Source organism: Sylvia atricapilla, chromosome 3 (assembly GCF_009819655.1).
Source record: "Sylvia atricapilla isolate bSylAtr1 chromosome 3, bSylAtr1.pri, whole genome shotgun sequence".
NCBI classification, from domain to species: Eukaryota; Metazoa; Chordata; class Aves; order Passeriformes; family Sylviidae; genus Sylvia; species Sylvia atricapilla.
In genome coordinates, this window is record NC_089142.1 from 107,178,128 (window position 1) to 107,204,943 (window position 26,816).

Here is a 26,816-nt window from a genome sequence, read left to right on the forward strand (position 1 = left end):
TTTTAAGCAAAAATCCTATTTAAACATTTTACACTTTGGCATAAAATGTGACGATGAAAATTTAGTTGGAATTGTTATTTAGATTTCATTTCTAAACAGATTTCATTTCTAAACAGATTTCTAAACTTTATTTGAAATAAAGTCTTGAGGAAAGTCTGCTGTTCACCTCAATTCTGCAGCACATCCTATTGCATGGATCTAATTTATCCACAACATTTTCAGCAAAATTCTCATTTCCAAAGAAACACCTTTTAGACATTTGTGTTACAGAGTAAGCCAAAAAGCTGGAACTGTGTTTCTGTAGAGTCTGCCAGCCTTAACCCAAGGTACAGACACCTCATCTCCCTCCTGCTGCTGTAGCACAGCATTTTGCTTCAAGCCTTTGGGCCCACTTCCACAGCCCAGGCTGACAGAGTACAGTAATAATAACCAATTTCATTCTGAATTCTTGCTTGATATTCAGTAAAGAGTAATGCCTACTGGTGAGAGCTTGTCAGGGAGTGAGTGACTTTGGACAAGACAGGCACTGAGATCCTGCAAGTCTGAATTCAGGAAAGGTGGGTAATTCCCAATTTGTTCCTGTCATCCTGCATCACCTTAGGCAACTTATTTTACTCTCCGAGCTTGCTTGCCTTGCCTGAAGAGAGATCTCTAGAGCCGTGTGAGATGCTGCAGGTGTTTGGTTTCCTGCTGCTAGCTCTATCCATCAGCACCGTGCAGGTGTCTTGGATACCCCTGATGGGACTGCTTCTCCATGTTTAACAACTGAATCTATCTCCCATCTCCACAGCACAGATAAAATCCTTCTCTTCCATCCTATCTTGCCCTTCTTTTGTCCTACTTAAATTGCAGGTGTTTCAGGGCATGGACCAGCACCTTGTCTGGGGTCCAGGACACTTGGGACTTCCGGATAAATGCTGGTGAGCATTCTGTCACATTGTCACACTGCGCCCCTGCCACCCCACCCCAACACAGGGCAGGTCAGGGTTGTCCTGTCAGCTGCCCAACAACACGGCTGCTCCAGGAGGCTCCTCCAGCTGTGCCAGCGGCTTCACCAGGCTCCCCCACCACACAAATAAAAGCACAGACCAGCCTTTTTGCAACAATGTCATCCCAGAGTAATAAAAACTTGACTTTCTATCCCTTTTACTGCTGAAAGAAAACAGATCTCTCAATGTGTTATCTTTTTGCAGTCATTTTTACACCTATGTACCCACACATTTTTCCTTCTTTTTTTTTTTTTTTTTTTTTTTTATTTTTTTTTTTAATTCCCAAGGAAACAGAAAAACATTCAAGACAAAAATGTTTGTTCTATTCATCTGGGAGAGCAACCAACCAGAGAGGTGGAGGATAAAGAAAGAAACCTACTTAGGGGGAGTGAGTACCACCTCTGCCAGCAGCACAGAGCAGAGACCTGGACAGAACAGGCTTCTGTGAATCAAATTCCCTGTTATTGCAGCTCCCTGTCTCATGTAGCTTCATTTATAATTTAACAAGCTATGTCCTATGAATCACTAAGCTTATTGTGTTCCCACTAGTTCTGAGTCCAGACCATTTCTTCTCCAATACCTGGAAAGCGTTTTACTTCTAGCACAAATTGATTTCCAGCTAGGAAACAGCAGCTTGTTCCTGTGCTGGTGTCTTGTGGCTTAAATAGTTTCTCTTCTTCCCTGCTCTCTCCTTCTCTCTGTCTCTGAGGTACAGAAACAGGACTTGTAACCTTCCCCAGCATTTCCTATGATGTGAAAGATGAGATGTGTTAGTCCTTTCCTGGTAGGCAGACTGTCATCCTACCAGCTGTTGGTTATGCCAGTTCCATTTGAATCAGTCTTCTCTGGAAAAGGGTGGCTGGCATTTCACAGGGTATCTTAAATGAGGGTATGAGCTTTGCTCGAAGGGCTTAGTGCTTCCCTGTCCTTCCAGGAGATACCTGCTCCAAAATACCCGGCAGCCTCACTTGCCATTCGCATAGCTGGCTCCTGATGGCTCAGAACAAGAAATCCAGGTATTAGTGGCGAGGATTAAAGAAAACGTCTTGACTTGTGACAAAGCTGTTTGCATTCTGAGGCTGGAATCTTGGAGAAAAACTAGAGTCATCTGCCTAGCTGGAGGATTAGATTTCTGACTCTGTCATGATTTCCAGTAGAACTCAAACCCTAAATACACTCAAGTCTTCAAAATATTCACTGGCCATCACTGCAGCAATGACGAGCAGTCAACTTCTCTTCAATCTGATTTCAACCTGGGTTTCTTTACACTGCTCCTAAGCCACTAAATCTGATTAACGGCCAATTTTAGAAGCTACTGGTGAAAGTCACGCCCCGTTTCAAGTTGGAGGAAGTGTCACCACTGCCATTAGTGGGGTCAGATTTGCAGGTGGAGCTACGAGCCAGTGACGATGGTGCTGGGAGAGGCCAGCAGTGTGTGGAGGGGCAGATGTGAGTGTGGAAACACCAAACAGAAGTGCTTGGCATCTTAAATACTTTTCTGCCAGATTTTCCTGGGGGTCTGCCTTGCTCCCTTCTGTTTCTCTGAGATAGAATAGAAATATGAACTGAAAGTAATACAAAACATTTCTCAAAGGATTCAAGACACAGCAAGGAATAAGAAAACTGCATGGCTGATTTTCCTGGGGCATTCCCACCAGGCTCCATGTTCCTAGGTCAGTAGAGAGAAATTGTTCCCTGTGCACAGTCGTCTCAAGAATGCCAGAGCTCCTGGAGCTGCCCCCACTCCATATACACATCCAAACCTCTTCCACATCTCCTGCTTTAAGTTAATCATTACCCCTCAGCATTCCAAACCATAATGATCCATGGGTGAAGAGTCTTCTGTGCCTTCACAAACCAAGAGGAGCAGCCCCAGTGAGAGCAGAGAAAGAGAGCTGAGCTTCTGCAAGAGAGCATTAAATGAGTAGTCGTTCAAAAGACCTCATTCCACACTGCCTCAGCCTTTCCTACGTCTTCTCTGCCTCTGCAAAGTCAGTGCAAAACGTCAGAAGAGTTCCACACTCTTGTATTACACGCAGATCAAATCAATGACAGCAAATGCAAACCAGTAGAGATCATCCTCAAATTTCTTATAATGATCCAAGAAGGCAGCCTGACAACTGAAGAAAGACATTTTTAGGCTACATGCAGGATGAAAAGGAAACCCACAAATTGAAGAAGGATTATTTTAGGCTAAATGGATGATAGAAAGGAAACTCGCAAACTGAAGAAAGAAAATTTTTTTTTTAGGCTAAATGGATGATGAAAAGGAAACCCACAAACTGCAAAAAGGTATTTTTAGGTTAAATGGATGATAGAAAGGAAACCCATGAGTATTACAGTAAGAAAAGAGAGCACATTTGCATTGGCCTGTTACAAAGCAGAGCTAATTTCTTTTGCAGTTTTTGGAAGTCTGCAAGTCAGGAGGAAATTTTGTGGTAACTTTATTTAATTTGAAAGTGATTTTTTAAGTTAATTGAACGTAACAATGAATAACTTCACAGTTAAAACAGATGTGAAGCTCTTAATTTGTATGTTAAAAATGGGTGTTATCCCATCTTCACTAGTCCTGATACTTCTAGGACTGGATGAACAAAGATGTGAGTTTAAGTAGCACACTTACAAGCTTAGTGTGGAATGGTTGCTGATTTTGATAGAAAAAAATATAGAAAAGCATTTTGTGGCAAAAGAACAACTCTGTATTTAATGTAAAAGATTGGCAGAGACATAGTTAACCCTGTAGTCATCAATGTTGTCAAAACTTTGATTTCAAAGTGATAGACAGGAATAAGGTGTTCCCCTGATGGTTGGTTTGTTATGGGCTGTCAGCACACTCAGCTGACATTTCACTTCTTTCTGCTCAGTTTGCATTTGCAAGATTTCTCTGCAGCCCAGGGCTCACACCTGCCCCTGCCCCTGAGCTGTGTAACACCAGTAAGAACCTTCAACAGAAATGAAGAAAATTCAATTAATGCAGCTCTTACTAAATATAAATATTTTAATAGGTGAGTAAAATACACTGCAATCGTGAGGGCATCAGGAATGTAAATAGACAACATTTCCCCTCTTGACATGTATTTGTGGTAAACAAAGCTATTCATTATATTTATAATACACATCCTTTCCTTTCATTTTTGCCTGGTGGTAAAAGCATTTCAAGCAGTAGGCTGATATATTTTTAGCAGAAATCTTCTTTAACTAAGTCGTCAGAGTCAAATCAGCAGCTGACAAAATATAAGCATTATGAAACTGGGCTGATGATGTTATTTGTCGGATTGGATTTTTAACTGAAGGAAGAATTTTTTCAGCTATGAGGGACAGCAAAAGGAGATATTTAAGAAATTATCTCATTGTCTTTGAGATTCTTGGTTATCGCTGATTATTCATGCTCTGTCTACCCAGCCTTCTGTTTGTTATATAGTATCTGAAGCAAGTAGTAAGAAGGAAGGAAACTTCCCAGCTTGGGTTTTTTTCCTTGTGCATGCAGCCATCTGTGGTGAGGGCACTGTCACGTCAAGATGCAACACCATCAGTAAAATAGCAAAGTTGCAGGCCTGAGTCAAAGCCCATCCCCTCGAGGAACTGCTATGCAAAATGAATCTTCCTGGATCTCCTCACTACGGCCAGTGGGTTCTCTCTGGGGCAAAGGAGCTTTAAAAATGAACAAGCAAAACAAAAAGACAAAGGTTGACCTTTCTGAGGGTGCTCTGAGTATCCCCCAAGGATGTCTCGTGCTTTGCCATGGTCTTGGCTCAGGGCTCACTTTCTGCCACTTCCTACCCCTGGCTCCTCTCTCCTCTACTTTGTGTCGTGGTCTCTGCTAGGAACTTAAACTGTGGAAGCAGGATTTAAAGCTGAAGAAGAGTTCATGAACTTTGAAAAGCTTACCTCCTTTCAAGAAAAAAAGAAATAGCTACAGCCATGTTATAAAAAGAAAGGACCCTACTTAGTTTTTAACTCCCCTCCTTCTCTGTTTATACACAGGTGACACACAGATAGACGTGTGAGTACATAAAATGCAGCAGGCACAATTTAAGGACACAGCAGAGTATCTTTTTTTAAAGGCACTTTATGTAATGAAAAGGACTGGGAACCCAATTTTAAACCACTAAACCTTTTACAGGTTTAAATTTTATTATTTCCAGGCTCTTTTACAGATTCACAATAACAAAAGTCCTGCTGCCGTTAGACAGCTCATCTCCCTGAAGGGAAGCTGGACCCTTGACCAGTCCAGACCCATTCCCAAAACCCTGTAGCACTGCAAATGCTGTTCAGAGAAGGGAGAAGATCTGGCTGCTTCCTTCACAGGGTACAACTGGAAGATTAAATGGGAAGATCCTTGCGTCATATCCACCATTCTCTACTGATGAATATTTATACCAAAACCAATAAATGGGAACGACTGTGTCAGGTGGATACAGTAACTGCACTTAGAATGGTACAAGTCAAATATTGAAAGCATCTGCCATTTTTAGGCTAAGTAACAAACTCTGTTAGCCATAGGAATGAATAACAGCAGCCCACAGACATGCAAAACTTATTCACTTGTTTTGAAAGGCCACTGCTGCTTTCTGATTCACACCTACAACTAATTCCTGGCTGCTACACATTTTCCAGGAATCAGTAATACAAATTCGAAGAAGGGTGATTTAGAAACCTCTCTTTCTTCAGAAGTCCATGTCAGCCTTCACAGGCTGATGAGAAAAACCCCAGCGCATTCGCCCAGTGAAGATTACCCAGACTTGCAGGCAAGGATTTAGCTGTACTAATACAAGAGCACAACTTCTATTCCCTTTTTTTTTTTTCTCCTTTCTTTTTTTATTGACCAATCAATTCAACAACAGGCTTGATAGTGCCTCAAGGGCATCGCTTTCAACCACGTGATCAGCAGATTAACAGAGAGGCTGCAAAATCCTTTCCGCTCAAACTGTTTTAACAGAGGATCAAAATCTTTCTCTCTGCGTGGGGATTTTTATTTAGCTAGTTCTTTTTATTGAGTTTGCACATGTTTGTGAAGGAATTAAGGCCTGCAAGGGCATGCAAGATGGTCTGGTTTGGCTTCTAACCTTTACCTTTCAATTTGTGTTTGGGAGTAAAAAGTTTTCCTGTTCATTGTGGGAATGTTGTGCCTTCCACAAGTCCTACAGTTGCATCATTATTGGTTGAATCTCATCAACCCACAGATGCTGGCCCTGAAAGGATGGAATTTAAAACATTTTGAAAGAGCTCCCCCTTTTCTCTGCTGCTGTTCTTGTTCTCACTAAGGAGGATGGATAGGTTGAAACAGGCTGTGATAAAATCTGCAGGAGAAAGGTTTGGGAAATTGGGGAGCTAGGTAAGTCTTGTGGGGTCACATGAGATTCATAGAGCTCTGCTGAACAGTACAAGAGATTAAATTTGATCATGTAATTAAAATAAGCAACAATTAACTCTTTCTTAGCCACAGCAGTCTGGCTCCTGGGAAGCAACAGAGATATGTGTGGGCTCCTGCTGAAATCCCTAATATTCAATGTTCAGATCTCTAGGCTATGAAGGTACAATTACTGCTGGGGGCAAGAGGGTGTATTTAGTGCTGTAGAAATGAAGAAAACAGCACACAAAATACCCTGAAACAGAGCAGAAAACCAGGTTGCCTTACAGCCATCTAAAACATAAAAGCACACCTGGAGCTGCAGAGATTGAGGATCAAGTGTGAAGGTCCACACATAACATGGCTGAGAGGTTTCTTTGGCCCTAGCAGGTGTTGAAACAAAACCAACCTCCTCACTCAGCTGCTGGATGATGAACCACAGCAGTGAGCTGGGACAAGAGCAATTCACATACTAACAACAGACACAGCAAGGGCAAACTCAGCAAAAAAAATTAATAGCTGACATTTGACAGCAATCACAGTCTGGTCACAAAAAAAGTCACAGAACTCAGCAAATAGAGGATTTTCCCAGAACTGTGCCTGGATATTCCCACAGTTTTGCTGTCAATATCCTACTGCTTCAGATTTCAAACAAAGTGTGTGCACACAGCTGAGGGCAGAGGGATTTTGCCTCACTACTTGGCAATGAAAGCTCCAATTCTATTTTCATTTAAATCCCCAAACCTTTTTCTGCCTTTGCTGGGACCCATATGAGGTGACTTTGGGTCTTTAAGACCAGAGGCTTTATAAAAAGCCATGCCAAAAGGAAGGAATAAATTATTCCTTGCAGTGGATGAATAGTGACAGCCAATCTGATTCTTCTAAACATTAAAACAGTGCTTGGTTGCATCAGAAAAACAGGATTTGCCTTCCAACCTCTCCACCTTCATAAGACTATCATTTTTTTAGGCACATCTGCATTCATTCACCTGAGCATAAATCCAGAGAGTTTCTGGGTATCAGCTGCTTTTCCAGTCCTCGGTAGGAGAGCGCAGCTTGTCCCAAGGACAGCGACCTTCAGCGGTGCTGCCTCCAGAGCGTGGCAGGGATGCCTCACCCAGGCTGGGAACACCACGGCTCGGAGCTGCAGTGTGACAAGGGGCACAGGGCTCAGCCCCTGGTGGCACCGAGCTGGCCCTGCACAGCCTGTGACACACAGGAAATGTCTGAACAAGGGGCACACTTCCCAAAAGGCGTGTTCAGCAGTGGTAGGTGTCTTCTGGGAATGTCCCCAGCGGGGAGTTAAGGGAATGCTTGTGAGATCAAGCATTAGAAAATACCCCAAAAGCTGTTTTTACAGCTTTTTGCAGGTTTTTACAGGGATTTAGGTGTTTTTAGGGGTTTTTTAGGTGTTTTTACAGGTGGCCAAGCAGGCAGTGTTCAATGTGAGGTGTCTCAAGCTGATGGTGCACCCAAGGGTTTTGCTGCGGCTGTTCAGGGAACAGTAAATGTGTCTCTTCTCTGAGATCCACCAGTAGAGAGCCATCTTTTCAGGTTTGGGTAGAAGTCTTTCAGTATCAGCCAAAATCCCTTCTTTTTTTCAGCTGGTTTTAGTTTTGGAAAGCTTTCTCATCACTTCTACCCCTCCTGCAAATGTATGAGGATTTTTAGAAATGGAAACATTTTGAAGTCAAGAACAATACTTGCTAACGAAGTCATTTGTTAGTAAGATAAGTTCCAATCAAGAATATTGACATGCTTTACTATACATTTATAAATACTACTCCTGTAAGTAAAGACAGCAGGATGGGGCATGAACTTCATTTGAATGTAATCCAATTTAAATCTAAAGTAATCACTGTTTGCTTGTGTGTTTTATGTAATTTAAATTCCTGAAGAACCCATGGTTCTTCATTCTTGACCTAAGAATAATGTGGGAACAATTCTGTGTCTAAAACAGCATTTGTTTTCTATAAGCAATATTGCCCATTTCAGATATTTCAGACTGAACTGCTTTCACCATGCTGACAAATTTTTCAGTAAGTGAATAAAGAGAGGGAGATGATGCCTTCCTTCCTGAAGCCCCAGTGGCAGAGACAGCAGAAAATCCATGTGGTGTGAGAGATCTTGGAGTGCAGCTGCTGTCTTCACACTTCACCCAAGGGTAGATTGAAGGCCACAGATTTAAATGAAGTTACCCTTGTCAGCTTTGAAAATTCATCCAAGGAGCAGATCTCGAGGACATACAGCCTGGACCCATCTGGTAGACTAAAAGCCCCTTGCTCAAGCAAATTTAAAAAAAAAACACCCATTGTTGAGGGAAAAGGGGGATATTTATGCCATTTACATCAGTTAATGGCTTAAGAAAGCTTTGTAACTGTACTTCAGCTCTTGTAATCTCGGAGCCCTGTGACTGACAGCCAAACTGTTGTCCAAAACCTCCCCAGGCTTAGCCCAGCTGCAGCCTGCGATGGGCAAAGTCAGGGAGCACATCTGTGGCCACAGCCCCGGGGCTCGCTGCTCTCCGCACTCGTGCTGAAACACCAGTGCTGTAGTGAGAGGGCTGCGCTTTCAGGTGACCTTCAGCTGCAGAGAACAGGGGCAAGACATTTATTTAAGGAGCCGGGGGGGGGGGGGGGGGGGCATGGTCTATTTTTAAAGAAAAATAATCAATGTTGTGGGTTTATTACACTTTGGATATGGGTGGCTGCCGGAGAGAAAGGAGTGCTCCCCTCCTCAGAGGGGTGCTGCGAGCCATTAGGTTTTCTGCAGCGCCTGCCTGTCCTCACTGGATTCCTCTGCTCCAGCAGCAGTGGGATGCCTTTCCCCCTCTCCCACAGCCTGTAACCAGACCCATAAATCCTCCTTTCCCAGGGTGTCACCTCCTTGCAGCACCCCCAGTTCCTGCAAGCCAGAGGCACTGCAGTCTCCGCAGTGAGCCGCTGCTGCCAGCGCTCCTTCCAAGGTTGCGGTGCAGATGCTGAGCAGGAGCTTTGCTGGGTGTTAAATTCCAGCAGGAGCGGAGCAGGGGAGGGGTGCTGCAGTGTCCAGCCCGCTGTTCTGTTTGATGCCCCGGAGATTGGCTGTCAGCTGCTGCAGCGTGTGCAGAATCCAGCAGTGAGCCCTGCTGAACAGACCCTGGCAGCTCCCCGGGCTGCTGCGTGAGGAGAGGGCTCAGCTTTGGCAGCCTCGGGGGGAGCGCAGGTTTTGGCAAGGCTTTGTGCTCTGCCCTGCGTTTGTTTAAACCCAGGTGAAGGGAGGCACGACAACAACCTTATTTCTGTCCCTTTTCCCTGCATTCCCCGCTCCTCCCCATGAGGCTGCCTGGAATCCAGGTTAAGTAATTCAGGATAGCAGAGTCACAAAAAAGACTAATTAATTCCTCAGGTTTCATTAGACGTTAAGGGTAATCACTGTCTGAAACTTCAGACAGGCCCTGGATGAACACAAACCATCATCAGTGCCCAGCAGACAGCTGCCAGCAGTCTGGGAAGCAAAATTAGCTCCCATCTGCATTTCACGAACCCCAAAATACAGATCCTTAAAACTTTGTCCTGGTGTAAGGAAATAACTGTAGCTGTAGCTGAAACTGGCAAATGTAGGAAATTTATTTTACATTAAGTCTGTATTTTAAGAAAAAAAACCACCAGCTTGTGAGAGAGGGCTCTAAATGCCTCTTTTTCTTCACTGCTGAGAAGCAGTGAAGTGCCTTGGGCTGGGTGAGCTAAACTAGTGCTGAGTTCATTGAGGGAAGGATTTAAAATCTGTCTTTTCTGAGGGCTTGGCCTAAGAGCCTGGAACAGGTCACTCTCTTTAATGAACTATAAAAATCCTTCTTCCTGTCAGGCAAAGGCGAGAAAGAAAACTCCTGCACAGTCTTTCTCAGGGGCATTAATCTCTCTCATACTGAAGCAATGGAATCTTCCTTATGAACCCGGGGTAGCAAAGTTTAGCTCACAAGGCTAATTTCAAAGTAGCTCATATTGACTAACTTGTCTGATTGCAGATTTTTATTCGTAATGAAAAATCAATATTTATTCGTATTTAAGAATCGTTCTTTGAAAGCAGAGCTTTCCTCTGCTGGTCAATATCAAGTAGAAGGAATTTCTCTGCTACTGAAATGTGGCACTTCCTATTCTACATCCCAAAATGACTCCACTCAGTCCAGGCACCTGTTTCCATAATAACCCGTGCTGTCTTCTAAGGAATGTGTCAAATTCCCTGAGATGGAAAACAGTAGACCAACCCATGAATCCTGTTAGAAGTCAATGAATGTCTGGAGTGATCATCCACTGGGAAATTTCTCCCAGCAGTTTTATATGTCTGAGCCAGACTACTGACACTTTTCATGACATAGGGATCCTAGTTCTTTGGCAAGCCTTGCTGCTTCAACCTCCTCGACTTGAAAAATGAACAAGGATTTAAAAATCTACGCCAAAGCTTAATGAAGCTATTTTATTTCCAGGACATTTCAATAGGCCTTAAGCTAAGCACTAATACAAGCTCACAAATAATACAGGCAGCACAAATGCAACATTTTATGGCATAGATATGGAAAATGGAATAGAACCCACATATCTTCACCTCGTTGTGTCTCAATGCAACAATAAAATTCATCTGAAAGCTCGTTCCTAGAATTAATAAACACGTTGAACTGTAGCGCTGGGAGCGTTAGGTCAGGAGCAAATTAATGTCATGGAGGCAGTGAAGCCTGACTAGGTAAGGCATGTGCCACGTTTGGGCTGCTGAGAAGGCTCCTTCCTTCCACTGCTCGTTAACTCTTGCTCGTGGTTAACAGAGGCAGCAATGGTGAGATGTGAAGATGGCCTGTCAGCACAGTCTGGCTCCTCAAATTATTAACAGAGCCCGAAGAGTTACCAAACGCAAAAATCCAAACCCAGTGTTGTGGTGCTTATGGCCATTTAAGAAGAGAAATGATGAGTTGTCAGGTGCACTCTGTCCTTCCCTGCCTTCCCACCACGGGGATCTGCCTGCTCCTCTGGACATGAAGGCCATAACCACTGAGGAGCAGAAGGAGTCCCACACTGAAGGTCTATGGGCAAAGCACCAGAGGTTCGCGGCATCAACAACTGCTCACAGAGACCAGGAATGAGAGTGGACAGCTGTCCTCTGCCCCTCAGTGGTCATCCACCCCCAGGGCAAGGGCAGCCTCTAAACACCACCAAATCAAAGGTTAGACAGAAGGCGATCACAGAAAACGAGCCTTCCGTGTGTCCCCAAAGTCACCTCCCAGCAGGTGCCTTGGCAACCTTCCCAGGATAGCAGGTAACCTCAGGCCCTTGGTGGCCCCAGCCAAGGCCACAAAGGAACAGCAGCTCCTATCAGCTTGTTTTCTTTTAAGACACTCCGAGGCCCACAGGCAGAAGAGGCATGGAGTGTGGGCAAAGCCAGGGAAAGGAGAATTGTGTTCAGCTTTTCCAGCTGTTCTGGTGGGCCGTTTTGCAGAGCCTGAGAATTGAGAAGGTGCCCAGAGGGTACCACAAGGGATCCATCACGTGTGTATGCTGTGGTAAAAATATGGAATTCAGTAGGACCCTGGTGTTAAAATGTTATTTTTCCAGCCATTTGTTGATTTAAAAGAGATCCTTCTTTCTGACCCATGGCACTGCACCTGCTATTCCAAACTATCTAAATTTCAGGGCTATATATCTTGTTTAATACTATTTCCAGAAGAGACAGAAACCTGCATCACAGCCTACCAAACACCGTTTCCGTATTATCCCAGACATCTGATGCAATGTCTCCAGAAATGGCAGGACTTTGAGAAGCCCAAACTGCTCCTCATCTGCTTCATCTCATCCAAAAATGAGATGTAAACATATCCCACTTCCATTACATTCCTGTCACCAAAGTTTTGAGGCTGAGAAAGCTTTTTTCCCATCTTCAAACCACAAACAAAAAAACTTTGTTCCCTTCTCTCCCCAGTTCTGATTGTATGTCAGTATTTCTTGGCTCTGAAGTCTATAATCAGTGTAAGTGTGTTGGGGGGTTTGGGACTAAACAATAGAACAAATGTCATTCATCAGCAGAGACTCTTTGGCAGGAGCTGAATGAGGCTCATGCCAGACAGAGAGACTGACACAAGTAAGCAAAGAAACAGTAAAAAGTTTCCCATTTCATTGGAAATGTGCAATATGCTCATTTTATAAACTAATCAAATAACGATCAGAGCGCTTCCTAAGAAGATTAAAATTCTTCATTTCTTACGTAAATGGAAGAAGCATTGCAGAAAATGAAAAAAAAAAAAAAAGTGTAAGTATTTATTTCTAAAAAATTACTGTCATCTTTTTCAAAGCTTTGAGTGAATTGATTCCTTTTCTCTCCTCCAGCAAATCAAGGTTCTGTTTTCACTGCCTGGGGATCTGACTACCTTGTCACAAATTCTGCACACACATTTAGTCAGCCAGCTACTAAAACAGAGGCGATAGGTTATGTTACTTCTGGAGGGAAGGACTGTTCTCTCAGGAATTGGAATAGGTACAAAATGCATAACATCTCTGTTCTAAAATACTACATTTCCCCCAGTATTTTGCATTTTCTGCTTTCAGATTTTACCATATAATTGAAATGTCCTCATGTGAGAAATACTAATTAGTTTAAGCAGTAATGGAGACATTTATCCAGAGTGAGGTGATTGAAATCTGAAACAAATTCATTTGGGCAGCATTGATTAAACAGTATTTCCATATTCTTTGCTGGTCTGATTTATTAAACGAACAATTAATCTCTCAGTGACCCATATTTCACAACTCTACCAGGACATCATTCAACAGGACACTACAACAGAGTAGACGAATAAACTTTACTGGTTAGTTTAGTCAAAAACCTAATTGATCACAAACAGTAACATTTGTGTTTACCAGAACAAATATTTACATTTTTACATATGCAAAGCTGGTAATACTGGCTTTCACAGTGACAACAAATATTTGCAGCTCTTTTCGTCAGTGTATCTTTTTTTTATTGGGTACAAAAGAACCTCATCCTTTAACAACTGACTTCCTTAGTTCATTGTTAACCTTCCTAAAGTTAATTCTTCACATGGCCTTACAATGTGCTTCCCATAAAAATGGCACTTGTCCTTTGCTTTTTTTATGGGTTCTAGGCAGAATACTTCAAGAAAAGTCAGAGATGTTTGCAATAATGGCCAACTAAGCTGTCATCTGACCTAGAAATGGAACTTCTTGAATCACAAGCACAAGTGAGCGGCTTAATTTCCTATGACATCTGCAGTTACATCTGGACATTTCCCTTTAGCCCATCTGTATTTGGCAGTCCCGCAGTGTGTATCATTTGCCCAAAGAATGCCAGATTGCTGCTGACCCTCACAAGTCCACAGGCATTCATCTTCCTTTGAAGAGAGACAGGTCCTGGCAGTTCTGTTAAAATTTTTAAAATAATCACGTCTCTATCTCCACTCAAAATAATCCACTCCTGTCCTGAGATGGACACTTTTTTTGATCCCCTGCACCTTGTTTGCTAGGTTTCCCCTCTCAGAGTGACCATGAGTTTGTGAAAATGAGGCTGTCACCCAGAACAAAACCTTTTTATACCTCACAGGTATATTCAAAGTGAGTTTCATGAGTTTTCCCTGTACTCCAATATACGATAGCACAGAAAGGGATTTTTCTGAAATTCAGGTCGAATGTTCTTGTTCTGGCCTTCCCAGGAACTTGCTTAGAATTTTCTATGCATAAAACTGTGTTGGCCTTCCTGCAATAACTGTTTGTTCCTCTGTGTTACTCATGGCAGGCCTGAACAGCCTGTCGTCTTCCTTTAGGATGACTTTCAACAACGCTGAAGCATCTATGAGGAACATTTTAATCCAGACAAGCTAAATCACTGTCCTAGATATTTTTCTTTGCTCAGTGTGATTCTCTGAGGGCTGCATCTCTTGTGACTGTTGCTGTGACAGTTGCTATTTCTGCAGAGGTGAACGTGATAGCTCAGCTGGGGAAATGGGACCAGCATACATGCAGCTGCAGTTCTGCATTTTAATAGCCTCAAAACAAAGTTATTTCACATGCCTCTGTCAAGATTTATGTCAAAAATCTTGTGGATAAAGTTACAGGAAAAAAATAAATGCTTGCCAAAATAACATATTTTGAAATACTTAATTAGGAATATTCATAGTGAGCAAATTCTGGATTTGAAACACAAGCTTTTCACTGTTCTCACACCTTCCCACATCTGCAGGCTTTGCACACTCAATAAGGGAGCAGGAAGCCCTTGGCACAATACTGAAGGAATGCAGTACAGGTCACACCTTGAATGTGTGCAGTGATCAGTCTGAAGATCCAGAGTTTTTTTTCTGAAAAAATGACTCATCAAATCATTTTAGATGAAGAGGAAGCCAAGGAAAATCAAAATTCGTGGTGAGCATCCCCAGAACACAGAAAATGATGGGGATTTCACTATATAATTAGTTTGCTGCAAATTGCTCTCTGATTTCTTCAAGTGCGTCATACCTTGAGCGTATCTCGGCCACGTGGTTCCTGAGGTGCTGAGGAGCCACTTTTCTCAGCCTTGCCTCTGTTTTGGACTTAAAGAACAGATCCAGTAGAGGTGAGTCAGTTCTACTCTGCAGTGCTGGAGAGAGGACCTGACCACGTTCTCCTTTAGACAGAGGGTGACTCACAGCAAAATACCTATTGTGCTCAACTGATTCAGGGTTTTACAGAACACAATACATCCCTGCCTTGTACAAACCACAGTGTGTTTATACATATGTAACTCGCTGCCGGGTTTCTCAGTCAGAATGAAGTCATTGTGAGCTCTGAGATTCAGGGAGGGGTGGTGCTGTTGGTTTTTGTGTTGAGTAAAAGAGCACAGCTGCAGCCCTGTTTTCTTGGGGCATGTAAAGAATGGTGTTCAAGGCTTCCAGAGCCTCTGTTGAGCACTGTGTGCTCCAGCTGCCCACTGCACTTCCAGTGGAAAGGAGGAGCAGCTCCACGCCTTGTCCTCTGTGTAATGCAGCTATGCATTATTGAAGTATTTGAACTCCAGACGTTTGCTTTGTGAACCGGCTCCTTTGTTGCTGTGTCCAGAGAATTAAAAAGGGCTTAATTATGGCCAAACGGATCTTTTTCTCCCACTGAAACGTTTTGAGAAATACCTATGTTAAAGAGCTGCTCTCTTAATGTAAAAACAGCCATTTGTTCAGTAACAACAGCCTTAAACCTGGAGTACTCCTGACAAAGCTCCCTGTTGCTCTGGAAGCTGACCCAGCTAGTGCTATCCCAGCTCAACAGCCTCTGGTGGGTTGGCCATGGCTGGATGCCAGGTGTCCACCAAAGCCACAACCTCTGCAGGACAGGGAGGAGAAAATACAAGAAAAGGCTTGTGGGTCGAGATAAGGACAGGGAGGTGATGCAGAAATTCCTCTCACAGGCGAAACAGACCCAACCTGGGAAAGTTACTGAATTTGTTACCAATTAAATTAGAGTATGACAATGAGAAATAAACCCAGATCTTAGAACACCTTCTTCCTACCCCCTCCCTCCCTTCTCAGCACAACTTAACTCCTGATTCTCTACCTTCTCCTGCCAGCAGGGAATGGGGACTGTGATCAGTTCATCACACATTGATTCTTCTGCTCCTTCATCTCCCGGGGGAGAATCCTCACACACTTCCTGTGCTCCAGCATGGGGTTCCTCTCAGAACTCCATTAAATTCTGCAGCTGGGTCCTTCCCATGGGCTGCAGTTCTTCCTGAACTATTCCAGCACGGGCCCCTTCCATAGGGTGCAGGCCTTCAGGAACAGGCTGCTCCTAAGGGCCTGCCCCTGCTCTGGCACAGGTCTCCTCCATGGGCTGAAGGTGGATCTCTGCTCCCCTGTGGACCTCCGTGGGCTGCAGGGGCACAGCTGGCTCACCATGGTCTGCACCACAGGCTGTGGGGAAATCTCTGTTCCAGCACCTGGAGCACCTCCTCCCACCCCTTCACTGGCCTTGGTGCCTGCAGAGCTGTTCCTCCTACATTTTCTCACTCCCCTCTCTGGCTGCAGTTGCTCTTGTGAAGGTTTTTTCCCCCCTTCTTCTTAAATCTGTTATCCCAGAGGTGCTGCCACCATCGCTCACAGGCTCAGCCTTGGCCAGGGGCAGGTCCATCTTAGAGCCAGCTGGCACTGGCTGAACCCAGGGGATGTTTCTGGCAGCTTCTCACCCAATTTGCCCCTTATATCCCCCCAAAACCTTGCCACACAGACCCAGTAGGCAGCCACGTTTCTCTGATTGCTCTGGTGAGCTCCCTGTCTCCTGTGTGCCAGCTCAGGAGACCAAGCTCCAGGATACTCAACTGTAGCTTGTCCTGCTGGACAGCTTGTCCTGAACAAAGCAGTAAAATCATCACTATGAGACATGATCTCTAAAATGACCGTGACTTTGTTCCCTTCTCCCCCTGGCTCCAGCCCATAAAACCATTCATCTGAGCAATGCTTACAAGCACAGGCACGACATTCACAAATCCCACCTCGCAGTAGGATCTCATCACTTCTGATGATCCCCTTTTTATAGTCTACCGCTTTCATTCACTCACATGTCTTCAGCTGTGAGGCAGCAATTTAACCCCCCATCTGGCGCTATTAATTTGCACTGGTAACTTCATGTCTCTTCTGAAACAGGCTTCTATTTCTAACACACTCGAAAAGAGGGCCTTTTTTAGGCTTTCTAGCAAAAGGGAAAATGTCTGGGCTCTGCCCTGTGATATCACAAACACTGGTTTGCTCTTATTTTCAATGTAAGTTCTGCAGAGCAAGTGCACATCTCCAGTACCGCAGTGAGTGGGTAGCAGTTGTTATCCTTTTGCTCTGCTGTTTGTCTCTGAGACACCAACTACAGGGGGCATGTCTCACAGATCCTGCCAGCCTGCTGTTTATGTGTGCCTATAAAACTGAGATTAGGAGTAAAGATGCACCTCTGCACCTCCTCTGCATTGTGAAATGCATAGATGGAACAGAAGGTTGTGGCTGCTAAGGGGATGCAGACTGGGCATTAAGAGTGAGAGCATTTTATAACCTAACACTTCAGGACACCTTTAAAATGATTCTATCAAAAACTTGGGGATTGATGTTTACTTTTTAAGTCTAGGTAATTGTTAATGGTGTGCTCGTAGGGAAAGAACAGCAAGAAAGAGAATTAAATGAAAAGCCCATCTTGTCCTTTCTCTTGAGTCTGCTGGCCTTTGTCTTTTTTGTGTGTGTTTGGGCTTGTGCTTTGTTGGGGTTTTTTTTTCATTCCCCTAGTTATTCATTCTCTTTTTTATCTTCTTGTCCACTTCTTCATCCTTATTGCTACAGTGGATCATTTTTTGGTTAAGATAAAGTAACTCTTCTAAGCCCAGGAACTGGCCTACTGCACTTGACAATATCGGAGAGCCTGGTTAAATTTTGAAAGGTGTCTGACTTCCCTGCTGCAGGAAGTTGATTGTTTTGAGAAATAAATTCTGACTGCAGGCATGAATGGAAGAACTCTGTCTGGAGAACAGCTGAGTGTATAACACATTTCTTGGAAATCTCAACACAAAAACAGAATATAAAAAGAAGGTAAATAAATTGAAATCTTTAAACAGCTTTGGAATCTCACATTCTGTGCTTAAACATCTAATTTCCAATATCATGGAGTCTGTCCTGGCCTTTGGATCAGTGTCTTATCTCTTCACCTGCCAGGCTGGAAAGCCTTTTAAAAGTTTTGTGAGTAAACTTCTAGGTGCAAGTAAAGGCTTTCTGCAGGCAAGGAAAGGACAGAAATATGGGGTCCTTACTGGGAAAGAATGGAGCTGTTGAGAATATGAACTTAAAAGAGGAAAGCAAGTGTTGCTCCATAAAGGAATGGGGTAACCATAGGAAAACCACAGTATGGCAGCAGCAGAGCTGCTCATCAGTCTGAATAGCAGTTTAATAACTTTGCAGATAAATGCTTGCATCCACAATAAAGAATTTATTGGATTTCACTGTTCAACTAAAAACCATATATTGTCACATTCTTCACTGCAGGCAGTTTTTGAAAGCAAAACTGGAATGTTGTACAGCTGGAGGAACAGTTAAGATAGAGAAGTCCTGCAGCCTGTGGGATGTCCTGTTTTGTAGGGGGTTCAGTTCACTGATGGGTAACATCTTCTGCCCTCTTACTCAATGGCCCAGTCAAAGGAGAGGGAAGTAGTGGGGTCCTTGTAGCTGAGAGTTAGCTCTTCATCTCCCCCTGTACCGTGTTCCTCTCTTCCTACGCTTTCCCTGTTGTTCCTCTGTGATCTGAGTGCACCTTGCCTGTCCATACCAAACCCCCTGTCCTAAATGGGGCTGAAAGGAGTCTTTCTCTGCATCTCCTTCTCTTGAGAGGGTAGTTTCCCTCAGGGCATTTGGGGAACATGATGAGAGCAAAGGGCTGAGGCTGCAGAAGTTGAGCAAGGACTGGGAGGACTCCCCAAACTCCAAGAAAAATAAAAAAGGCAGCACAGCTATTGAGGCCTCCAGAGGATGAGAGATGCTGCTCAGCTCTTCTGTCACATGCTACCCTCTATCAGCCTGCTTAATACGGTAACCTTAAGTGCCCTGGGCATTAATCTGGAAATTGGGGACCTTTTGTGTGACGTTGGCAGCTCTCTTGCATTCCTATTTGTCAGCCTGTTACAAGTACCTGTTCTTGTTTACCAGGCTTTGAAAACGATCCTCAGAGCCTGCAAGTGGCTTCAGGAGCAGCCTATTTTGTACTATTTAAAACGGTTAATTAAGAAAAAAGGAATGAGACAACACAATGATTTAAAAATACCGTGCTAATATTAAAAATCTAAAGCCTGCAGATGGCCCTGCTGTTGCATTACAAAGGCGGTCTAGAGAATTTTCAATTATATTTAGTGCATTCCTGCCGCCTCGAGGGGTTTTTCCACTGTCTCTTGACGTGCTCATCTCTAAAATGAACTGAACTGACAGCAAAGAACCATCCAGGCCTTTTTCCCCCTCTCCTCTCTTTTCTTCTGTTAAATAAGAAAACCTCTTAGGAACATCAGACTTGAAGAGACTCGCTGCCTTAGCAAGTCCAGTCTCCTGTGACCACCACCAGCCATGCCACATAATCCCCTCCCTGCACTCAGCCAGTGCCATCTTAAACCCCTCTGCTGCTCTTGGCCTTTCTGCCTCTTGCCTCTAGTGTTGGTATAATGAAAGACCTACATTTTCAGGAACTGCAAATTCTGTGTCCCAAGGACACATTTTTAATGGCAGAAAAGCTGCAGGAAAGCCTTCTGTCAGCTCTGCAAGCAGTACCTGTCTTCATACAGCTAAGCAAATCACAACAAACACTTCTCTGGGGAGAACTGGCTGTTGGAAGTCCAGTGAATTCCAGTTTAATTGGGTTTGCATACTTTGGTTTGTTTCTTAAGGGCTTTTCACATCCTTTGGTGTCACTTAGGTGAATGCTCTGTGGTAAAGCAAATGTTCGGCTGAAATACTCCAATGTTCACAGAACATACCTGGGCTGTATGTTCAGCTGTTGTGTTACTGGTTTACAATTGCTGCTGCTGAAGGGAGAGGGCTCAGTCCCACTCTCCCCTGTAGCTCAGTGCAGCTCTGGAGGAACACAGAGCTCTGGCAGATCCTGGTCCTGTGTAATGTATAAGCAAATGCATGAATGTTTCCTCCAGCCTCTGGTATGAGATCGCGTTCCTCTCTTACTATCATGGATGCAATAGTAATAATCTGGATTTATATGGCATTTATATGTTTAGGTCACCACTCCCAGGCAGCGGAAACTGCTATGCCCTAATATTCATAAAAATATTTTTTCAAAGGTAGGGGGTGCTTGTCCTACATCTGGAGCTGAGGGCTGCAAACTGCAAGTTGTTTTAATCTCAGCTTTTTCTTTTATGGATGGAGGCAATTGAGGCCCTTGGCAAAGGTTACATTTATTTAATGTGTGATACTTGCACCTGAATCCCAATATTCCATGTGCAGTCCCGGTGCTTTAATCCCTAACCCCCAGTAACTAAAGTTCAGATGTTACTGAACATCTCTAGTCCAATTAATTGCCAGCGCCTTCTTCCTTCTTTCTGCAGGAGCAAATTATCCCTGTGAGATGTCTGTGCCTAATAAACAGGGAACAGAAATTTCTCTCCTAACGATGTCAGTGTCTGGCAGGGTCAGCACTGCAGGGCACAGCCCTGAGCTGTGTGTGCAGGGTGCAGAGGCTCCAGGCAGTAGCAAGCTCTGGGCTGGACCAAACAGCAATTCCCTGATGCCTGCAGAAATGCAGGCTTGGCTAAATCCCTCCGAGGTGAATGGTGAGCTGCCGATGGATGTGAATGGGAGCAGGCTGAACAAAAAAAAAATACTAGCACAGGGAGGAGAAAGAAAACTTTAACTTCCATCTAAAGCATAGTGAAGCTAATTTTAGTACCTTTTATTTTAAAAAATGCTTAAATATGCATGGGAGACTTCTGTTCCTGATTAAAAAAAGAATCAGTGAATGGTAAAACACTATTTTGACAGATGAGCTCTTCTGAAGAAGTATACTTTTGTTTAATGAAAATTTTTAGAGTAGCTGCAGGAAATATATTTACCTCTGTAAGGCAGATCAAGGAACTGGCATCTGCACGGTTCCACTGGGAGCTAGAATTTCCAGGAGTGGAAAAAGTAACCAAAGCAGAGCTTGGCACATCTTCCAAATAACTGTTTTATACAAAAGGAAAAATACAATTACTACTTCTCCCACGACTATGTTGCAATTCAGGAACAGAATTCCTCTCCTTTGGGTGGAGAGTAATTGTAACAAATAAACACAGCATGACAAGCACCAAGCTGTGAAGTGATCAGAGCTTTAGTTTTCAATCTAAACTGCTAGTCTCCTTGACAGACAAGTGACAGTGAAATTCTTTGGAGATTTGCTGGGATTTTTAGCAAGGGAATCTGCTGGGATTTTTAGCAAGCGAATGCCACTGAGAAAATGTGAAAGATGGAAGAGATCAACGCAAAATTACAAACATTCCCTACCAAGGACTGCAGTGCCATGTATGTGTAACTCCCTGATAACTTGTAGGTTTTGAGGAAGAAATAGCAAATCTTGTATTAATTTCACAAATCACCTACATGAGACATCCTTTTGTAATGTCTAGGGTACAAACTTTAGTTCTTAGCACTGCCATAGTCTGTGATAACTCATTTTGCTCACAGATTCTACCTAAAGGCTGGCACAAGAACTTGGTCATATCAAAAGCATGAAGAAAACTATAATTATAATGAAAACACATAAAACCACATAAAAACCAGTTTCTCTCATTCAGTTTTAGTCACTTGTCAGTGAGACTTGCCTTTGCCTCTGTTCTTTCATATTTCAACTTTACAAAGGCAATATCTCAGCCATTAAGAATATTGCCTTAAAAGACTTGATGGAAGAAGCATAGTTTTGCTGTGCACTTACTGGAATGCAGGAAAACTTCCCACTAGTTCCCAGCCTGAAAGAAAAATGAATGGCTACCGCTAGGAATTTCTGACTTTTTCTGCACACAACTGTACCTTTAGGAGAAATTCAGCTGCACCCTGGGTTTTACACCATATCCAAGTTCTGCTGGTGTTGTGCACCAGCAGAGTGCAGCAGAACCCAAGCTGAAATAGAGGCGTAACATGCAGGATTCCTCCTCTGCTGCTTCATGCTGCTCCCTGTCACCATTCCTGAGGCAGCCTGGCTACGAGGGTCTGTGACAATGAGACCAGGCCAGTAAAAAACAGGGATGGGGTTTGTAAGGGCAGCATTTCAAATGAGTTCTGTTGTTAGAAGAGCTGCTCCTTCAGCAAATAGACTCACTTCTGGTTTAAAAGACCAACGAGGAGTCCCAGCTTGAAAGATTATCGGCCTGTAGAGTAGCACAGCACTCAGGTGTGCCAGTTCACACTACCTATGAATGGGGCCTAATAAATTAAATTAAATCCCATTCAAAAAGTGAAATAGAGCACTGCTGGCTCTAAAGAAAAAAAAATAAAATCAAATCTCTTAAATAGCCAGACAGAGCACATACTGGTCAGCACTAACATTCAGCTCTAAAAGGCCAGGAACAGCCATGATTAATTACTTAGTGTTTCCCTCTTCTCCTCCCTGTGCCTGTAGTAAAATTCAGCTTTCTCCAGTGGGTAAGATAAGATGCCATGTCTCTTATTATTAAAACAAAAATAAGAAAAGAATAGAAGGATAAAAAACGGAAAAAGGTTATAATGCAATATTACATTCTCGTTAGAATTGCAGGGTGCCAGTATATTTCAAAGGGAATACATACACAGCGTTTGTTTTCCTTTGAAGAACCTAAACTGCTAAATATTCTTTTACAAGTGCCACAGAATGATGTACAGGGAAGTATTTTCCTTGATTCCAACTGACTTTGGATTTGACCTGCTGGAGTAATCAAAATCAGAAGGCAACACTCATCACCCTTCACATCAGGGTCCTAATGCCCCTGATGTGTTTCTTTCATCCTGGTGATCTTTAGTAGGAATCAAATGAGGATTTTAGGTGAGCATGAGGTGATGATGAAATAGCAAGTGAACAAGATGAAAGATAGAAGAACAAAGCTGAATTTCCTTCTAAAATAGCAGGGCAAGTGGTTCAAATATTTCCTCTAGGCCATTCAGATCCACTTTCGAGTCTTGAAATGTCAGCCTTGAGGCCATCACAAAGCATGAAAGAACAATTGTGAACCTATGTAGTTGTGCTTGGTGGAAAGTCCTAGAAAAGTTAGTGGGATGTGGAACAGCATATTGAAAATCGTGATCAGATAAGAGGCAGATTTTGCTGGTGGGAGTTTGTGTGTGTCTGAGCATTTGTGGAGGAAGTAACAAAGGGGCGACAGACAAGAACTAGGAATATAACTTGCGTGTTTTGGAGAAAGTGCTTGTTGCAATACAATGCAGCAAGCTGAATCTGCAAGGTCAGAGTTTATTGAAACTAAGCAAAAAGACACCATTGGAGGCCCGAAAATAATAAGCTAAAAAAATAAACTCTTCCTTGACAACTCACAGCCTTGACAAACTATAATCCAGCATTCCCAGGAGTCGATAGACAAGCCCTATGCCCTCTCCAAAGCCCAGGTTCCTAGAGGTAATCATGATCTGCCTGAGAAGTGCATCCTGCAGCAGCTCTCCAGCAACACATTATTCTTGTCTGCCTTAGACTGTAAAGCTCTGAAATGCTTCAACAAGCCTGTCGTTACAGATTACCTGGCACCGGCCCAGCCCAAAGGTGACTGCATTGGTAGCAGGGCATGAAACTCCACAGACAGGAAAACGCACTCTGCACAATGAATGCTGCAAAGTCAGCCTGCTTCTGTTGTGGTCTTACCCAGCTTAGAGCCCTAGAAATGTCTGAAATCAGTGTGTGGGGGGGTATAAACTGGTACAGATGAAAGTACTCTCCTTATGTTATAAAACGTTATGGTAGAGATTTGGGGAGAAAAAAACAGCAAGAAAAAGAGTCAGCGTTATGACAACAAGCCAAGGTAAAGGGAAAACAGCTTCTGCTCTTCGCTCCTGAGAGAAGAAATCATTACCAAACTGAGCCCTACACCGTGCCATATACTTTCTATTTTTCCCTGAGGGTTGCTACAAATGCAGCAGCTGTAGCCTTGTGACACACAGACATAAAAATCGCTGAAGTTGTTCACACTGACAGGAAAAGTGTTCTGTGCAAGCACTAGGTAGAGACCGTGCTTTATTTGTCTTAGCACTTTAATCTTGCTATTTGTTGCCATACCTAAAGCATAGGGAGAAAAATGAAAAGCTTTCCCTTGACCTGAAAAGCAGCTCCCACCTCCAGTGCAATAAATCTGGGAAGTGGAGCTGCATCTCATTAGATGTATTTCGAGGGTTCATACTGGCTGGATTCTGCTGTTTCTTTCACTGCCCCCATGAGTTCAATGGACACACAGCCTGGTCCCGAGAGCTCTTGTAAATGCCACTCTCATTTTCCAGTTAGCTGTGGAAAGAAAGTTAAGCTGCATTTATTTGGGGGTTGCTGTCTAGCTGCATTCGGTTCTGTAACGTGCTGAGTTTCTGCAACTCCTCTTGACTTTAGAGGCAGCCTCAAGCTTTTGCTTTTGTCAATCAGGCCTGCCTGCATCTTTGCTTTGGTCACTTTGTTATCTTTTTGGCACTCATCCTAGGAACCAAACTCTTCCGTGGTCACCTCCTGGCTGACCCTTTCTGCGCGATGCAGCAGCAATGGAAAACCACCGCTGCTTTTTCCTAGACTGGCTTCTTTGCAGGGATGTGCAGGTGGCTGGAGCACTCATCTCCCAGATGGCTCCGTCCCTTCCCTTGCCACGCAGAGGGGTGGCTGCCCCACACCATCCCCGTGCCGATCGATGGGGGAGTTGCTCCATGCGCACAGCTAGGATGAGGTGGGGGTGTGGGACAGGCATGTCCTTGCAGATGCTGCTGCCAGGGCTGGAAGCAGACGGGTCTGGGTTAAGGGGCTGCTCTGCCACCCCCGGGCAGCGCTGCAGACCGGCCCCCCACTTACCCCCCCCACCCCCGGTCTTCAGCTGGGAACGAAACCAGCAGCAATTATTCAAGCCAAGCACGTAAATCTGGCAGATCCCGCGGCTCCGGTTTGACGCAGCTACGCAGCGCAGTGTCTGGACACGCAGCCCAATCCCCCTTTCTCCCCTTGTTTATTCGCCTCGCAGAAAAAAAAAAAAAAAAAAAAAAAAAAAAAAACACCAGCGAAGTTACCAACTTGGAACGGCACCGAAGGGTTTGGGGGGTTGGGGTGCCGGGAAGCGGAAAGGACGGGCGGAGGGAACACCGCCGGCGTCGGGAGAGCCGGGGCCAGGAGCCGTGACGGGGCAGCCCGCGTTACATAAGGCGGCGGCTCCGCACCGCTCCGCAGCGCGGAGAGCGGGGCGGGGGGGCCGCACGGGCTGAGCCCCGCCGTGTCACGGCACCGCGGCGCCCGTGGACCGCCCCGCCGGGGGATGGAGCGCGGCCGCGGGGAAGCCCCGGGGGCTGCCGGCGGTCCTTACGGGCGCTGACCGGCCCCGGGGAGACCCAGCGGGCTGGCGTTATGTAACCCCCGCCTTCCCTGCACGAACACCTCTCCAGGAGAGGGGCCGAAGTGCCAAGCGCCGATTAATTGCAGGAAGTGATGCTATTTGCCTTTTTTGTTGTTGTTTGTTTGTTTAGGCTTTTTAAAAATTTTATTTCTCCTTTCTTCTCACTGTGAGCTGCACAGCCACAACTGCTCTTGCCCGCGGTCCTGTCCCGGAATGAGGGAGCACCGGCGCTTGCCAGTCGGGAATCGCTCCCCAGTCCCGTGTCCGGGGGGGCAGCCCCGGGGCGGGGGGCGCGGAGCCGCAGGGCGCTGCAGCACGGCCGCCTCCGCTGCCGCCGCGGGGGCACCGCCACGGCTGCCGCGGCCGCGGTGCTGAGCACGCACAGACACACGGACACAGACACACGGACACACACAGACACACGGACACAGACACGCACAGACACACACAGACGCCCCGCACTCCCCGGTCCCGGCGCGGGCCCCGGCGCTGTCCGCGGTTCTGAACACGCACACGGACACACGGACAGACACACAGACACACACGCGTCCCCTCCCCGTCCCGCTCGGGCCTGGCGCTCTCCGCGGTGCTGATGCTCCGCCGCAGCCCGGCGCGGTGCGGCTGCTGCAGTGCCTCGGGCGGCACAGCCCGGTCCGGCCCAGCGGCGCAGAACGCCCGTAGACCCTTCTCCCGCTCGGAGCTGGGAATGGCGCTGGTTCCCCTTCTCCTCCGACCTTCCGTTCTCCGTCGGCCTCCTGCCGCCCGCACTGCCGAGAGGCACGGCCCGGCTGTCTCCCCTGGCTCCCGCCGGGGATGAGGCTGGCGGAGAAATCACCCCCTTCTCCCTGCGTTTCTCTGTCCCCGCAGCAGCCCAGAGGCTGGAGACAAAAAGCCGAACGGGTCCCACTTTAAATATATCCTTTTTCCCATTTCATTATCGTCAATACCCCGTCTCCCCCCGCTGAGCCGGTGCCCGCGGTGGTCTCCCACCTTTACCTGGGCTGGCGAAGCGCGGCGCGGCGGGGTCGATGGGTCGGTGCCGCAGCTGGATGGGAGGCAAGGACAGGAGGCTGCTGACCTCCGCGGGTCTCCTTCTTCAATGGATCGGGAGCCGTGCCCTCATCAAAGATGGCCGTCCGCTCCTACGTCAGCAGCTTTTAATAGCCCTCCCCGGCGGGGGGAGCGGGAGGGGGCAGAGCGGGCCGGGCGGCTTTGAGTCATCGCCGCCGCACCGCTGCTCCGCCGCCCCGCCGCCTCCCGCCGCCGCCCGCCGCCTCCCGCCGCCCCGGGGCCGGGGTCGGGGCAGGGGGCTGAGGGCGGCTGCGGGCGGGCAGGGGGGCAGGGGGGCAGGGGCCCTCCCGCAGCAGCGATTTCCTCCGCCAAAGGGGTGGTCCGAAGAGGGTATCCCTCTGAAGTCCCCGGTACTCCAT

General features: G+C 45.5%; 1 protein-coding gene across 2 annotated transcripts in view; it reads right to left on the minus strand.

Moving 5' to 3' along the window:
• The window catches only part of SNAP25 (synaptosome associated protein 25), a 62,385-nt gene extending 35,838 nt beyond the window's left edge, over positions 1 to 26,547 (minus strand). Inside the window, exon 1 of one of the 2 annotated variants that reach the window (XM_066316534.1) lies at positions 26,383 to 26,547. The gene's annotated coding sequence lies outside the window, so the exon portion shown is untranslated. The remainder of the gene's footprint in view (positions 1 to 26,382) is intronic. The other variant, XM_066316533.1, reaches the window with a different exon arrangement.
• Between the last annotated feature and the right edge of the window lie 269 nt (positions 26,548 to 26,816).